The sequence below is a fragment of the Macrotis lagotis genome, chromosome X (assembly GCF_037893015.1).
Source record: "Macrotis lagotis isolate mMagLag1 chromosome X, bilby.v1.9.chrom.fasta, whole genome shotgun sequence".
NCBI classification, from domain to species: Eukaryota; Metazoa; Chordata; class Mammalia; order Peramelemorphia; family Peramelidae; genus Macrotis; species Macrotis lagotis.
The window spans coordinates 236,551,267-236,564,626 of NC_133666.1; the positions used below are offsets into that span (position 1 = coordinate 236,551,267).

A 13,360-nucleotide genomic window follows, 5' to 3' on the forward strand; every position below is an offset into this window, starting at 1 on the left:
CAAAATGTTACCTGAGCCACAAGAGGTTAGAGATTTAGAGACTGAACTATAACTTAGGTCTCCTGACTTGAAGGCTGATTCTTTATCCAATATTTCAATTAGTACATACGATTTATACATACACAGCAGAGATAATGGACCTGTAAGAATTTCTGCAGTTCATTGCCCTCCTTTTTTTTCCTCCCTCCAATTTCAGACAATGATGCCTTCACATTAGCCCAAGTTAGCCTCTTTTTTTTTTTTTTAAAACAAGTGACAGCTAAGTGGTGTAGTGGATAGATCATTAGACTGAACTAGAATCAGGAGAAGTTGAGTTCTAATTTGACCTAAGACAATTTCTGCCTGTGTGAACTTGGGAAAATTACTTAACTCTGATTGTTTCAAACAGCAACCAAAAAAAACTTCTTGCAAAAGGTGGTTCTTGACTTAGACTTGCAGGAAACCAGGAATTCTAAGAAGTTTAGATGAAGAAAGAGAGACAACTAGTGCAAATTCACGGAGATTCGTATTTAGATAGATTGTACAATCTATGGAGTGGGCTAAGAAAGTTTTCTATTTGACCCATGGAGTAAGAAAGTAAGAGAAGTGGAGTGTCACAGATAAAACCAAAGCAGTAACAACAAATGGAATGAATCTTCATAGCATCTCATTTAGGTAGCAAGAAATGATTTTTGTAGTTCATAGTTTATGGGAAGCTTATAGTTTAAGTATTGCTGTTTGTATTTTACAGATGATGTATTTGAGGATCAAAAAAGTGAAGTGACTTGCCCAAGATCACACAAGTGAACCAGGCCACTGTTTTATAATAGTTTATTTTCCTCTAAGACCAGCCTTGGAAGGCCATCATTGAGAGGTATTACAGCAGAGTAGAAAATCATTCTGGATTTGAAATCACGGGATCTGGTCTTGAATTCTTCCTCAGACATTTACTAGCTGTGTGATTAGGTAAGCAAAACAATTAAATTCTCAGTGTCTCAGTTTCCTCATCTGCAACACTGGAAATAATATCTATGCTTTCAATCTCATTGGGTTAATGAGAATAAAGTGCTTTGTAGACCTTATAAATCCACAGAAATATGTATATCTATTCTAGTTGAATAAATTTTGATGTTCTGGAGGAGATTTAAAACCATAAACCCCCTGAAGGGTTTATCATGATGAACCCTTATCATCTGCCTACTAAAAATAACCTAAAGTACTCCATAAGGTCAACTAGGTAGGTAGAATAATGAATAAAGCATCAACCTTGGAACCTGAGTTAAAATCTGGCCTTAGACACTTGCTACTTATTAGCTGTATGACAATGGCATTTCAATTAATCCTGATTGCTTCACATTCAGGACAATCTTCAGTAGTCCTGATTCATATCTGCCTATTGGAACCAGATAACTCTGGAGGAGAAAGTGAGGCTGTTGTTTTACCAAATCAGCCCTCACTCAAATCCACTTCTTATGAATGTCATAGTATCACTTCCCAGTTATCATCGTCTTTGAGAATGAAGGAGAAACATCATCACCATCATCAAACTGCTCTATACAATATTACTCTCTTGGAGGCATTCCTCTTTAGAAATATGAATATTCCTGAGGAATAGATAACAAACTGAGTTGTCATTAGTCACTAAGCCATTATGTGAATTACTAGATCTACTTTTTCTTGTGGTTCTTTGGACATCTGACCATCCCTCTCCCATCTCCCATCTCTGTGAATTTGCACTGCTTGTCTCTCTCTCTCCATCTATACCTCTTAGGATTTCTGGTTTGCTGCAGGTCTAAAACGAGGCCCTAAGGAGGTGGGGTGGGCAATGTCAAATAGCATGAAGAGCTTCCGAGAAAGGGCAGACTATATATATATAGTGGGACACTACAGGGGATATTGAAGAAATCCCTGTCTCTGGAAAGACACAAGGCTATTGAATACTTAGTAACTGGAGGAAGAAAAGAAATGTAGGAGATCATAAGAAATATATACATCAGGGGGTTTACAATTTTATTTATGATAATAATAACTAATGAGTATATATATGTATGTATATACATATATATATATATATATATATATATATATATATATATATATAGCTTACAAAGTTGTTTTTACTTATTATCTCATTTGATCCTCCCATTAACTGAGGGAGGTGTGAACAAATATCATCCCCATTTCACAGAAGAGGAAATTGAGATGGATGCTAAATGCCAGGATCACACAGTCAATAAGAAGTTAAAACAGAATTGAGGTAAATGGGGTACTCAGGGAGGACTAGCATCTCTGCTTGATGTGAGGGCTTGTCAAACTCTTTTTAGAACTCTACTATTGGTGTCTATCTGACTAAAATTTCACTTAGAGCTGCAATGCTCAGCAATAACATCTTGGCAAAACTATCTCTGCAGACAGGTTAAACCAGACTGAAGGTGGCCTATAGCTTCAGACTTATCAGTGAGTTAGGAGAATGTCTATTCTAAGTATGTGAAGACGTCATCCAGAAGAATGGATAGATGAGAACAATTTGTTTCCAAAGTCCTAAAGGCAGATGATACAGGGGGTTGTGGAGCACTTAGAGCTTAGTATGATGTGGATTGCATTCCCAGAACATTACCAATTGTACTGACTCAGAGAATGGGGCTAACATCTTTATGCAACTTTATGTCATGCACAAATCAAGGCATCATCCCATGATATCTTTGGTCCTCTTCAGAAATGAAGGTTGGACAACAAGAAGACAGAATTAGTACTTAAGTCTTCTTTTTTCCAAGTTCAGGAATCTCTTACACATTGATACTCACTCTAGTGTCATTCATATAGAATTGGAAGGTACCTCAAAAGTCTCCTAATTCAACCCCTTCCTAACACCATTTTCTAGTTGATTAAATCAAGCCCATATCTGTGGATCCCAAATATAGCATTTTTTTTACCATGCCACTTTGTATCCATCATGTGGTGATCTTATTGATAATGACAGGCAAGCCAAGAAAGAAATCCATAAAAATATCATTGACATTGGTTCATGAGACAGAAGTCTTTACCTCTCTCTCTCTCTCTCTCTCTCTCTCTCTCTCTCTATATATATATATATATATATATATATATATATACAAAATATGCATGTTTATTTATGCATATATTATATATGCGTGTGTGTGTATAGTTACACTAAAACCTTGAAAAATATAGTCAGGGGGCTCAGATGAAAATCTTAGTATTTTGAGACTGAGGGGTGTTTGATTCCAAGAGACCACACAGAATGCTTTTGTTGTTATAAAAGAAGTCTATCCAGACTACATGTTTCTATGACATGATTTACACATTCCTGATGAGTTTACACAGGTTGTGACAGGCACTTCACTCTGTCAGGTTGTTGGCTCTTTGGGCCACTATGAGAACAATCACTGTTGATAAACTGGAGAAGGGTCCAGATTCTTCAACACCATCAATAGCGTGAATGACTTTTGAATAGGGTAATTAGTGAATGAATCATCTGGTCCATTTGGACAATTTAAATTCTAAATCTCCCCATTTTGACATATAGTATCCTGATGGAAGGAAGAAAATGGCATCTCTTGCAACAGAATACTACTTTTAATCTGATAAATGATGTTGATACATCACTAATCAGAACTAATACTATGTTTTCACAGTAGTTCTCTTTTGAAATAGAGTTCAAGGAGACCTCATGCATATCCAGGAATTTGGATCAGTTTAAATTTCAAATTATATTTCTGATAAATCCTTCAATTCAATTTGGTGATCAAATAGTTTTAAAATTTTTTTTATCAGAGATTATAGAATTTATGAACAAGCAGGAAAACAAAGAGTAGTTCTGAAGAAAGGCTTTCTAATTATTTTCTTTTTTCCTTTCTTGAGTTAGAGATCAACAGAGTGACTTCCAAAAGAGCATCCAATGAATGACACAACTATTGGTTGCCTATTGGTCCTATCCATTTATTAAGCATTTAGAATTTACTTGGGTTTCTTTCCTGAGACCAAGGGTGTTTGACCCTTTTCTGATTACTAATGTGAACTATTAGGATTGTTATCAAATTATATATATATATATATATATATATATATATATATATATGTGTGTGTGTGTGTGTGTGTGTATGTGTGTGTGTACTAATGAATTTAGAACAATTCTCTGATCTATGTTCAATGGGTGTATCCCTTGGCTCATTTCTGTGCAGCATATTACTACATTTGCTATTGAACTCCTCTGATCATTTAATAAATAAATATATTATCAGATGCCTTTATGGTGACCAAGGTTATGCATACACCTACAGTTATCATTCAATTTCAGTGGGTACAACTTTACAAATCAAGCAAACAAACAACTAGTTCAAGGATTTTAAATGGCTTCCTTTAAAAAAAATAAGCATAGCAGAGTTAACTTGGTGGAGTAATAGGAAACAATGAAGTGAGTTTTTTATGTTATTTATTTTATTATTTTTTGGTTTTTGTAAGGCAATGGGGTTAAGTGACTTGCCCAAAGTCATATAGCTAGGTAATTATTAAGTATTTGCAGTTGGATTTGAACTCAGGTCCTCCTGATTCCAGGGTCAGTGCTCTATCTACTGTGCCATATAGCTGCCCCTATGAGTTCTTTTTCTATAGATATTTTCAAACAAATCTAGAAAATGTACCAGGCATTTCTGATGGGGAAATTTATTAAAAGTCATGATAAGTCTTTTGTCCAGTTCATTTTGCATAGGGAGCAGAGGATGTCTTTGGACACTGAAGATAGGTCGGTGTAGAAGGCTATGTAACAGGGCAAAAGGAGGTTTCATATCTATAGAAGCACTGCATTTCCAATCAGAAGTTTGGTCATTTAATATCCATTCCTAGGTGTCAGATAAAGGGTAGAATGAGAAGGCGTCTTGTGTACTCCTGTGACATTCCCAAGAGGCCCTGGGCAATGTACCAAGGAAAGAGAAAGATCAAAAGCATCAGGAGAGGAAATAACAGCATCAGTGCCTGAGACCTTTTCTTGTCAGGTGATGTTCAGACTCTTCATTAAGATAATTCAGATGGAAGTGATTCTGTTTCTTGCCATGGTGCTGATATACTGTCTGGGTTTCACAGGTGATCAGTAGATGAGGTCATCACAATGCCTTTGTAAACCTTCAGTTTGGAAGGCAACATAATGCCTCTTCTCTTCTATACTTTCCTTCAGATTTTCTCAAACACTGAGCTAGTTCTGATAATGCATATGTCAAACTCATCATATATATGGAGAATTCTGGAAGGTATAATGCCAAGGGAAGTGATTTTTATCTACAGTATTCAAAATTTCTCCTTTACTGTAACCAAAGGTTCCAATGTATGGACGGTGTACTGCTGACTGATGAAGAATCTCTGTTTTCTTTGTGCTAATTGTCAAGTCAAAATTAGTATCAGGGCAGGGAATCTTTGTTGCATTCAGAGACTATATTGAGTGCAGAATCATCTACGAACCAAAATTCACACACCAACTCTTCTTTCTCTTTAGTTTTGGCTTGTATTCTTTTCAAGTTAAACGATTTACTATCAGTGTGGTAGCTGAGTTTGATGCAATTTTCATCTTTGTTGAAAATATTCAACAACATCACAATAAAAAGCATGGGAGCAAGCACACAGTCCTACTTCACTTCACTGGTCACTGGGAAAGCATGAGTATGCTGTCATCAAACTTCTCCAGGCAGTCAAATTTTGCCACAATCTTCCACAAGCCTTCACAACTGACAATATCAAAGACCTTGGTCAGATCAATGAATGTTGTAAACAGACTTTTATTCTGCTCCAGATATATCTCCTGGTGTTGTCAGGCAGCAAACACCATATTGATCACTCCTCAACTCAGCCCTTTTTGAAGCCTTGCTGACCTGACTACCTTCCAGGTAAAGGATCAGCCTACTAAGGAGGACTTTGGTAAGAATCTTGACTAAGAGAGAGACCCCCCCTGCCGGTGTGATTGTCACAGAACAGTTTATTTCCTTTACCTTTATAGAGTTAGACCTGTCCTTAAGTCTTTATTTTGTAGAACCTTCTAGAGATTGTGTTTTGTTAGGGGATCCCTCAAGAGCTCAGGATTACATTTATATGACATGAGACATCAGAGTAAGCCTTTAGTATAAAAAAGATTAGGTCAAAACTTAGATCAACTAGAATTTAAAGCTCAAATAATGATGATATCCTTGATCATCCAAAGCCTTTGCTAACTACCTAAACTCATTGAGAGATTTTGGTGATGTTATATTACTTCAGTTGCTTCTTTCAAGATAACATCATATTAGAACACTGGAAAGTCTCCCAAATGATATCTAGAATAATTTTTTAAAATTTGGAATAATTATACATGCAGAAAAATTAAGTGGATGCAAAATGTCTGTTTCTGCATTTTGATCTCTCTCTCTCTCTCTCTCTCTCTCTCTCTATCTATCATCTCTCTCTCTCTCTCTCTCTCTATATATATATATATATATTTAACTTGGACAGATACTGTATATTGGGCCCAGAAGTAAACAGAGAGCAGAGGTTTGACTTTTGGGAAATTACTCAGAGTTTTTAAGGACCACAAATTTCTTACTGAAAAAAAGATCCATTTAAAAAAATTTTTGTTTACATATATAAATTAAGGTCATAAAAACACAATTGATAATTGTTAATATGTGATTTTCTAAGTCAGTAAGTCATTCAAGGAATACCTACCTTAGCCTTCAAAAAATGAGAGCTGAAGATCACCTCTCTCAAAATGGAAATGTGCACTGTGGATGTGAGTAGTTTGCAACACATAAACATACACATTGAAGAATTGTGCAAAAGAAGCAATATAAGGATTACTATCAGAGATGTATGTAGACTGTTCACATAGAAAGAGTAAACAATAAGGGATGAATTTCTCACTTGTTACTTTAATAACCACACAATGATAGCAGTTATGGGAATGGCATTAAGTAATTGGATGAATCCTGTGTAGAGGAGGATGTGAACAAGTATTGCATAAAATAAAAAGGTGTAGAGGGGTTGCATTCTGAACCTTGCAAAAGAATACCCACATTGATGATATTATAAATTCTTCAAGGAATGAAATATCAGTCCTGTGGAAACAGCATTTGATTTCTATATTCTTCTATATATTATTTTATTTTTCCTAATGTATTGCCTCTTTATTTAGTTACTGAGAGACAATTCCATCATTTAATTACCTACAAAATTAATATACCCAATGACCAATAACTGATTTTTACATCAACAAGGACATTTGAATTACTGTACTCTTTATAGTCTACTGTGTTTGTTGGAATATTCTGAGATCTTTTAAACTTAATTTCACAAGGGTTTCAAACTGATCCTTAGTAATGATACATGTCTTTTATTAGGTTACTTATAGGAAAAAATTTGAATCAGATTGTTTGATTTTGTATATTTAGTCAGAAAGTAGTCAGTTATGATAAAAAACGAGATGAGTGTTTATAAACAATCTTTTTAAATGTGAAATCCCATCTTTTCAAAAGTTCAAAAGTTTTATATATATATTATATATATATATATATGTATGTATGTATAAGCTTTATGTGTTCTGGTATTTTGCCTCGATGTCTGGTGATCATTAACAAACATTTCAATGAAGTTACTAGTTATTACATATTTTTCTTGCAGCCTAAAAATAATGGGCATTTCCTTTCTACTATCAGGAAATAATTGCTCTTAATCAGGGCTATTGCCTTGATCAATTTATATACCTACCTGAGAATTTGGATAAGACTTTGCTATAAGCATCATATATCTTTTTCCAAGGACAGAACCCAGGATTGTGGATTGAACAGAACGATGACACAGATTTATATTTGTTGAGATTCTTCAAAGAACAAAATCATAGTCCCATGGCTTCCTATAGAGTGGTCAAAAAATAGATATCCTCTCTGGGTCACTAGGAAAATTGATATCTATCAGCTTGAACAGCTCATCTATTATATGACTGCATCCCATAGTTGGTTTTCCAAGATTCTTCAGATTCACATAAAAACCAGTACTGGTACCAAAATCCCAACTGTCATCTACTCCTTTGATGCTGTAGCCACATTGACTAGTTAGTATCTGATGCAATGATGATATTCTGCTGCAGTTTCTGATAACTGTTTTTTCTGTAGTAAAATTATGTTCTGCGTATGTTAAACCAGACAGACAATTAAGAACAGGACACTTTCCATTTTCTGCCTTGGGTGGTAGGTAGATTCCAAATTTCATTTTATATTTTGGTTTTCTGCTGTCTTGTTCATACACTTTTGGAAACCTTTCAATGCAATGGTTACTGGAGATCTATTTCAAGTCCATAATTGCTACTATTTTTCCACTCCCTGCCACAATGTATAATCTTTGTCAGGTGTAGGTATAGGTAGAGACAGAAGGGAGATGGAAGGGGAGGACTCTCTATATTAAATATGTTATCTAAAGTTGTAACCATTTAGACAGGTGTCAAACACTGGGTCCTTCCTGTAACTGAACAAGATTAAAATGTAATTAGGAGGCAAGTAAGAATGAAAAATGACCCAGATTGGCTTATATTTGTTGCTTATCTACAACTGATGCAGTTTTTAGGAAACTTGTGACTGATAAAAATATTTCAGCTAAATGGAGGACAGACAGTACAGCACCATCTACATATGAAATAGGAAACCCTCCTGATTATCAAGGGCAGACTTGCATGAACAAACATGGCATTATCATGAGTCATATTATCAGGCAGATTACCAAAGAAGATTTCCCTATCTTTGAATATATATTGTGTAAAGATGAAAGTAATTGAGAGATTTGAATAGAGAAGTTAATCAAGTTAAAAAACTACAAAGCTAAAATTGAACTGTTTGGAAGCTATGAGCCAGGGAAACAATTTATCATTGAAGATCTATGTTATAGAAATTACTCTGATTTTGAGACTGTTTATAAGCAAAGTGTGAGGTGCTCCAATGTATTTTTGGAAAATAAAATCTCATTAAGGCTCATACTCATTTATTGCTAAAGGCCAACAATGATGGAGATAAACTTTAAAAATGGTATATGAATATAAAATGTTTTGTTTTCAAGGAGTAATAATGTTGTGCCAAAAAAAGTAATTAGGAAACATTTAGCAAAACAGCACAGTAGATAATATTATATGGTTTTCTAAGTCAATAAATGACTGACAAGTATCTTTATATATGGCATAGTGGCCCCTGTTTCTTTTGAATTTAACACTACTGATTTAGAACCTGAAATCAAGTCCATAGAGCTTGCTTGGGTAATAGGCAGCAGTGCCCAGAATAGCATAGTAGAATAAACATATGTAAAATCAAGTTTGAATGAAAGATCATTTATTAAGCATGAACTTTGTGCCATTCATAGTATAAGATATTCAAAATACAGTTTAAAAATGAGAGTTCTATAATCTAAAGAACTTACATTCTAACAAGGTATAAAATGCATATAGGTAAAAGAAAGATGACTGAGTGTTATAAGAAGCATATTTGCCGGAATCCCTTCCCTGTGGGCAGGGGTAGTTTTTTTTTTCCTTAAAAGATATCAGAAGGGGCAGCTAGGTGGCGTAGTGGATAAAGCACCGGCCCTGGAGTCAGGAGTACCTGGGTTCAAATCCGATCTCAGACACTTAATAATTACCTAGCTGTGTGGCCTTGGGCAAGCCACTTAACCTCATCTGCCTTGCAAAAACCTAAAAAAAAAAAGATATCAGAGGGGTAGCTAGGTGGTACAGAGGACAGAGCACCAGCCCTGGAATCAGGAGGACCTGAGTTCAAATCCGGCCTCAGACACTTAATAATTACCTGGCTGTGTGACCTTGATCAAGTCACTTAACTCCATTACCTTGTAACACCCCCCCAAAAAAGATGGTGGAACCATCTTTGCAATGTTATTGATTAAGGGAACTAAAAACTCAGGTCATTGATGTATATTCCTGTTATCCAAGAATAATACCTTTGATCTTTGGTTTGCTATGGGCAGCATAGGATAGGATTATTGATTATACTTATTAAATCTCTTTCCCTCTCCCTCTCCCATGGCTAAATAGACCTTCTTTTTAAATTGTTATATCTTCTACAAGTGTTTCCTTTCATTCTTATTTCAAACCTAAATTGCCAAGGAACTGGCTTGAGTAGTTATGCCTTTCCTTTAACACCAGAGGAGGGTGTTCAATTCTAAGCAGTTTTGGGATGGTGAATGAACCTTAGTGGGGTTGTCACTCTTATTTCCGAAAAGGGATACAAGGCAAATATCAAGATATCCTGACAAGGGGGCGGCTAGGTGGTGCAGTGGATAAAGCACCGGCCCTGGAGTCAGGAGTACCTGGGTTCAAATCCGGTCTCAGACACTTAATAATTACCTAGCTGTGTGGCCTTGGGAAAGCCACTTAACCCCATCTGCCTTGCAAAAACCTAAAAAAAAAAAGATATCCTGACTGGATAGAAATTCGTGTGTGTGTGTGTGTGTGTGTGTGTGTGTGTGTGGTATATATACATATATATTTAGAATATGTATATATATAATGGATATAATATATATATATACAACAATATATTTTTATTTTATATACAGATATTATATGATGGAAATACATTGCCTGGCATATAATAAGCATTTAATAAATGTTTAATCATTGATTGTATCTAAGCTCTCAGACTGAAATCTACCTATCATGAACTACCATGAATGGAATTCCCTTCCCATAAATTTCTAACTGCAGTGATCTGATAGGACTATTTGTATGATCCATGCCACAGGAAAGAATTTTAGCCTGGGGATAACATGTATAATAGTTTTCAGAAAAGTGAGCCAATAGAGTAGTTGGCATAGACTACCTTCTGGGGTGTTGAGTGAAAGAATAATAAGTTTCATTAGGCTGCTTAATAAAGTTGTGGCCAAATGCCAAATCAGTTGAATCCACTCTGCTTTTGTTCTCATTTGGGCATTGTTCCACCCTGAAAAGAGAAGCAAAAGACATGAGCTCTTTGAGCTACCAGACAAAGTTTCGAAGTTTCCCACCTGCACTGAAAAACCACTTCCCATTGTTCCTCCTCAGTCCCTTCCTCCCGACCCTCATTTTGAAACAAATACTGAAAAAATGTCTCTTAAGAGTAAAGGATAACCATGTACTGTTTAATGGGTGAGGTTTTGGTACACAACTTGGGAAGTGGAAAAGAGGCTATTAACTATCTCTGTTTTGAACCTCCTGGTGAAAAGCAGGCAAAGAAGAATTGTGATTAGGTAGAATAGATTAACTGGGAAAAAAGACAAGAGTGTCTCAAGAAATTTTTCTGAACTTCATGTATACTTTTTGCTGATGAGTCAAGGACATGCAAGTATAACTTGCAAGCTTTATTTGTATACTAATTTGAAAGAGAAAGATTAAAAAAGACAAATTTAAAAAATTTTTTTTTTCCTTGGCCTGGGTACTTTTTATGAAAAATGTCAATTTAAAAAAAATTTACTTGGCAAATATAATAAAAATCACTTTTTTAAAATAAGTGTCTCCTACCAATGAACATTTATAACTTTAATAAAATTTATAATTTTAGAGAGTAGTCTGAGACATTGAGAGGTTAAATGACTTGTCTAGCTAATATGTCAGAGGTAGTATTTGAACTCATGTCTTCCTTTTAGCTGCATACCCAATAGACTATGCCTTATTAACAAATAAAAGCTTTACTTTTCTATTAAAAGACCAACTCAGATTCTGAATATTTCCCTGTTCCTCTTGATGCAGTCTTTGCAATATCAGTTCTACTTACTGGCAATCAGTATGGCTGTTGATGCCTTCTAATTGACTGTGAAAATGGGTGAGTTGGTGAGATTTACAGGAAACATTTCTTACTTTACAACTTTGAATGTCATAAACTATTAGTTTAGGAAGAAGTCCTAAACTCAAGGGCCAATAGAACCTATTTACTTCTTTCTTTTTTTCCTGGTGTTCATCTGTACCAAAATACTGTCTCCAAGGATATGGGAGTTTAACTGCAATAGTTCTTCAAAAGAATATAAAGATAGTTGAATGAACAGTAACCAAATTGAAAGCAGGCTTTAAAAAAAAAAACCTAAATCTTGGTGTTCTTATAAAAGGGGCTCATTCCTATAGTGTTTTCCTTAGCTTCACCTTCTACTTTCTTTCTCAATATCTTTTCAGGTTTCTCTTCAGTGCCACTATTTAGGGAACACAACAAGGTGGAGTCTCTGATCCTTCTGACCCTCTGCTCTTTCCATTACTATATGATTAAATGAATTTATTAGTCTATTGCTTGCTATTGCTTTCCACTACTATATGATTAGATGGATTCAAGGCAGTATTTAACTTGGAGTCATTATGAAGTATCTTTGGTTTAAAGTAGATCAATCTTTACATCATTCATTTGGAGCCAAATTTATAAAATAATTAACAAGCTGATGTTTATCATGCTTTGTGAGCTCACCAGTGAATGGTTAGTCATGCTACATGGCAAGTAACTACTTGAATGGCTCACAATAAATGAAGTTGTGTCTGAGAAGGATGGGAGTTTCAGTGACATTCTAGTGTTAGAATGTGCTCTGTTAGAGCCTTCTTGATTCACTGATGAGAATATGGGCAGGTATTCTCTATTATATCTCTCAACAATTCTTTTTAACATGCTCCTGGGATGTGTGTGACTCTATTGCCAAGAATTCATTGATTATTTTCTTTCTCCAGTGCAGTCATTAGTAGGTAATAACAATTTTCCATTGCACCAACTTTTGGAGGTATCCTCAGTCTAAACTTTTCCATCCATTTAGGTTCTTTTTCTTGTAAACTGTGGTAACTTTTTTTTTTGCAAGACAATGGGATTAAGTGGCTTGCCCAAGGCCACACAGCTAGGTAATTATTAAGTGTCTGAGGTTGGATTTGAACTCAGGTACTCATGACTCTAGGGCTGGTGCTCTGTCCACTGGGCAACCTAGCCACCCCTAAACTGTGATAATTTTAAAGAAACTGAAGAGTGGAGTAATCAATCGCCTGAGTGCTGGTTATAGATAACACTATGGAATAAGTGAATTTTATCAATACTGTCATATACTTCCTTTTCAGTGGCTTATGTGATTGCTTACTCACATATCTTGTTATAGAGAGACTATCTTCCCTCACCTGGCACACCATTCTACCCATAGTCTTTATGATAATCCAGGATTCCAAATCTATAGACTTTGATGAGCAATTCCTTAGACTATTAAATTCACCTCAAATATAGTGGGTTTTTTGAAGGATATTTAGAAAAGGAGAATTATAGAAAGCAAATGGGATAATGAATGAAGAATAAACATAAATTTTATTTATAGGTAAATCACTTAACCTCTCCAAATCAATTTTTTTTATTTGAAAATTGGAATA

The 13,360-nt window shown here is 35.1% G+C and overlaps 1 pseudogene; it reads right to left on the reverse strand.

Moving 5' to 3' along the window:
- Positions 1–7,683: 7,683 nt before the first annotated feature.
- LOC141498993 (S-formylglutathione hydrolase pseudogene) overlaps positions 7,684–13,360 on the reverse strand; it is a 33,514-nt pseudogene continuing 27,837 nt past the window's right edge.